This window comes from Salvelinus fontinalis, chromosome 40, assembly GCF_029448725.1.
Source record: "Salvelinus fontinalis isolate EN_2023a chromosome 40, ASM2944872v1, whole genome shotgun sequence".
NCBI classification, from domain to species: domain Eukaryota; kingdom Metazoa; phylum Chordata; class Actinopteri; order Salmoniformes; family Salmonidae; genus Salvelinus; species Salvelinus fontinalis.
Genome location: NC_074704.1, coordinates 7,402,128 through 7,407,127, shown reverse-complemented (window position 1 = coordinate 7,407,127; position 5,000 = coordinate 7,402,128).

Below are 5,000 nucleotides of genomic sequence, written 5' to 3'. Positions count from 1 at the left end.
TGAGAGCCATGTCTGCCTACGGCGGCCTTTCTCAATAGCAAGGCTATGCTCACTGAGTCTGTACATAGTCAAAGCTTTCCTTAAGTTTGGGTCAGTCACAGTGGTCAGGTATTCTGCCACTGTGTACTCTCTGTTTAGGGCCAAATAGCATTCTAGTTTGCTCTGTTTTTTTGTTAATTCTTTCCAATGTGTCAAGTAATTGTCTTTTTGTTTTCTCATGATTTGGTTGGGTCTAATTGTGCTGTTGTCCTGGGGCTCTGTGGGGTGTGTTTGTGTTTGTGAACAGAGCCCTAAGACCAGCTTGCTTAGGGGACTCTTCTCCAGGTTCATCTCTCTGTAGGTGATGGCTTTGTTATGGAAGGTTTGGGAATCGCTTCCGTTTAGGTGGTTGTAGAATTTAACGGCTCTTTTCTGGATTTTGATAATTAGTGGGTATCGGCCTAATTCTGCTCTGCATGCATTATTTGGTGTTCTACGTTGTACACAGAGGATATTTTTGCAGAATTCTGCATGCAGAGTCTCAATTTGGTGTTTGTTCCATTTTGTGAAATCTTGGATGGTGAGCGGACCCCAGACCTCACAACCATAAAGGGCAATGGGCTCTATGACTGAATCATGTATTTTTAGCCAGATCCTAATTGGTATGTTGAAATTTATGTTCCTTTTGATGGCATAGAAGGCCCTTCTTGCCTTGTCTCTCAGATCGTTCGCAGCTTTGTGGAAGTTACCTGTGGTGCTGATGTTTAGGCCGAGGTATGTATAGTTTTTTGTGTGCTCTAGGGCAACGGTGTCTAGATGGAATTTGTGGTCCTGGTGACTGGACCTTTTTTGGAACACCATTATTTTGGTCTTACTGAGATTTACTGTCAGGGCCCAGGTCTGACAGAATCTGTGCAGAAGATCTATGTGCTGCTGTAGGCCCTCCTTGGTTGGTGACAGAAGCACCAGATCATCAGCAAACAGTAGACATTTGACTTCAGATTCTAGTAGGGTGAGACCGGGTGCTGCAGACTGTTCTAGTGCCCGCGCCAATTCGTTGATATATATATTGAAGAGGGTGGGGCTTAAGCTGCATCCCTGTCTCACCCCACGACCCTGTGTGAAGAAATGTGTGTGTTTTTTGCCTATTTTAACCGCACACTTGTTGTTTGTGTACATGGATTTTATAATGTCGTATGTTTTACCCCCAACACCACTTTCCATCAATTCGTATAGCAGACCCTCATGCCAAATTGAGTCGAAGGCTTTTTTGAAATCAACAAAGCATGAGAAGACTTTGCCTTTGTTTTGGTTTGTTTGGTTGTCAATTAGGGTGTGTAGGGTGAATACATGGTCTGTTGTACGGTAATTTGGTAAAAAGCCAATTTGACATTTGCTCAGTACATTGTTTTCATTGAGGAAATGTACGAGTCTGCTGTTAATGATAATGCAGAGGATTTTCCCAAGGTTACTGTTGACGCATATTCCACGGTAGTTATTGGGGTCAAATTTGTCTCCACTTTTGTGGATTGGGGTGATCAGTCCTTGGTTCCAAATATTGGGGAAGATGCCAGAGCTAAGGACGATGTTAAAGAGTTTTAGTATAGCCAATTGGAATTTGTTGTCTGTATATTTGATCATTTCATTAAGGATACCATCAACACCACAGGCCTTTTTGGGTTGGAGGGTTTTTATTTTGTCCTGTAACTCATTCAAGGTAATTGGAGAATCCAGTGGGTTCTGGTAGTCTTTAATAGTTGATTCTAGGATTTGTATTTGATCATGTATATGTTTTTGCTCTTTATTCTTTGTTATAGAGCCAAAAAGATTGGAGAAGTGGTTTACCCATACATCTCCATTTTGGATAGATAATTCTTCGTGTTGTTGTTTGTTTAGTGTTTTCCAATTTTCCCAGAATTGGTTAGAGTCTATGGAGTCTTCAATTACATTGAGCTGATTTCTGATGTGGTGTTCCTTCTTTTTCCGTAGTGTATTTCTGTATTGTTTTAGTGATTCACCATAGTGAAGGCGAAGACTCAGGTTTTCCGGGTCTCTATGTTTTTGGTTGCGCAGGTTTCTCAATTTATTTCTTAGATTTTTGCATTCTTTATCAAACCATTTGTCATTGTTGTTCATTTTCTTCGGTTTTCTATTTGAGATTTTTAGATTTGATAGGGAAGCTGAGAGGTCAAATATACTGTTAAGATTTTCTACTGCCAAGTTTACACCTTCACAATTGCATGGGAACATTTTACCCAGGAAGTTGTCTAAAAGGGATTGAATTTGCTGTTGCCTAATTGTTTTTTGGTAGGTTTCCAAACTGCATTCCTTCCATCTATAGCATTTCTTAATGTTACTCAGTTCCTTTGGCTTTGATTTTTTTATATATCTCTATCTATCTATCTATCTATCTATCTATCTATCTATCTATCTATCATCTATCTATCTCTCTCGCTCTCTCTCTCTCTCGCTCTCCTTCGCTCTCTCTCTCTCTCCCCCCTTTCTCTCTCCCTCTCTCGCTCTCTCTTTCCCTCGCTCTCCTTCGCTCTCTCTCTCTCTGTCTCTCTCTCTCCCTCGCTCTCTCTCTCCCTCGCTCTCCTCCGCTCTCTCTCTCTCTCTCCCCCCTTTCTCTCTCCCTCTCTCTCTCTCTCCCTCGCTCTCCTTCGCTCTCGCTCTCTCTCTCTCTCTCTCTCTCTCTCTCTCTCTCTCTCTCCCTCTCTCTCTCTCTCCCTCGGTCTCCTTCGCTCTCTCTCTCTCTCCCCCTCTCTCTCTCTCTATCCCTCTCCCTCGCTCTCTCTCCCTCTCTCTCTTAATCAAACCCTTAGCCCCCCACCCTAACCCTAATCTAAGTTTAATCAATTCTGAAATTAAATATCTGTTTGGGCGTCAGGTGTTCCCCTTATAGGCTTTTCCTTGCTTACACAGTCGCTTAGCTACTTCCTGTTCTCTCAGTGACAGTGAGTGTGCATATCTTGAAAGTACGAGACGCCTGGTGCTTGCCCATGTTGGCGGAGATATCACTTGATTTGCAATTTAGGAGCCCGGTGGTGAACGCCAAATGCCCTGCTCAAAACTAACAGCGAGACTTGATAAAGGGGTGGAGTCTGAAAATAAACAAACACCAAACTCCGCCTTCGCAGTTTATGTTGTTCAAAACGAGCACAGTAGAGCGTAATGTTAATCCGTCATCTTTTATTTAATGGTTATTATTTCATCTTTGTGTTGTGGTTTTATGCTGTGATTTTACCAGATTTGTATATAGTATTGTGCATTTTTACCTAAATAAAAAACAGATCTGACTCCCCTATACCCTTCCTCCCAACAGCATCTATTATATTGACAAGATATTGGACTGTCTGCTCTAACGATGGGAATAAATGTTCGCCAAGGCTGAAGGCAGGTGGGAGGAGGCGGGATTAGCCAATGAGAGGGCAGATATGCATGTGAACAACAGACAACTCCAATATAAAATGTTTTTTTCTCTAAGCCACTGTTGTCCACTTATATCAGTAAATTCGTAACAACCTAAACATTACGAAAATGTTAATTTGATCAAATAAGCCTCAATTTCATGTTGACCATGAGATTCTAACTCACAACCATCCACCCTGTCCAAATGTAACCATACCTCCTCGTACTATTTTGGGTATCCCGGATGTATGTTTACTATGTTACGTCTAGTCTGTGAGACCAGGCTGCGCAGGCAGTCAGATGAAAAATGTCTGATATTTTTTAAAATTTGTGATGAAAATATTTTCGTTGTCCCGCAGATTATTTGGAAATTGCCGTCTTTCTGCTTTGTAAGGATTAGCCCTACCGGGCCTACTTGTCACATTATTATCATTACTCAGAATTAAATGTGAAGATAGTGGGGGTTATATGTGTGACGATAATGTGTCTGGAGTTTAATGTAAACTGTAGAAAATATATGTCAAGTATGTGGTGAAGATATGGTGCGTCCCTCTCCAGAATACATTAATAATATGTAGAAAAATGCCCATTCTGCAATGTATATCTGAGCTTGTCAGTCATTTTGTCTTCACCTCATACAGAGTAAGTAAATTAATTCAGTTTTTTTTTTTTACATCCATTGCGAATGATAGTTCTTCAGTATTTGAAAAATCGTTCCAACACTCCCGGCCTCGATAATCACCAAGCCTCGGAGTGAAAAGAGCAAACTATCACGATCTGATGATCCCATATGTCCAGTGGAAACGTCATATTAAACTGTCCAAGAGCGCAGGAAACTCTGAGGGCCCGGAACAGGCTAGTTGATGTTGCACAGCTTCGGGCCAGATCCAGTGATGACTTGTTGATACAATATTGCACTTCACTAGCAATAGCTCAAGTCAAGACAGATAGAAAGGGGACAGTTGACGATGTAAATTATAGTCTTACTCAGGGTCTTCACCAGAGTTTCATTTGGGGCTCAGTCGTGAACACCAGGGGCTGAGGGGTTTGTGGGTCCGAGATAAAAAGGCAATTTCTAAAATAATTTTCGTAATTTTACATGACTGGAGAATTGTAAAAAAAAAAAAAAAAAGAATTGATACCACACAAATGATCAAAATGACAAGCTACTCTGACATTTACACACTGAGATCAACGAACGACACGTCTTAAATGCAACCAATGACATAGGCCAATGGAAAGAGTGGATAGGATACACAGGCCTACAATATGAGGAGGACATTATAGTCCACCACCATTCCAGTGGCACCCACCTATTCAAACAGATTTTTCCTGCATTTGTATTTTGAAATATTGCAAAATACCTTCCAGGTGCTGTGTGCTGTTCACTGACACCAACAACACACAATAGCTGAATTTGCAGAACTTGCGCGCAAACTAAAGCAAACATTAGCAAGCTAGCTAGTACCTATTCCATTTATGTGGCGTCGTCAAAGATGGAATCTTTGCTATCGTCAGTTTATTCCAAGATCAGCACGCAGCTGTAGTGCTTCAAAGTCCCTGTGATAAGGTTAGCGATAAACAGAACTACACTCTCTTATACCATTGTG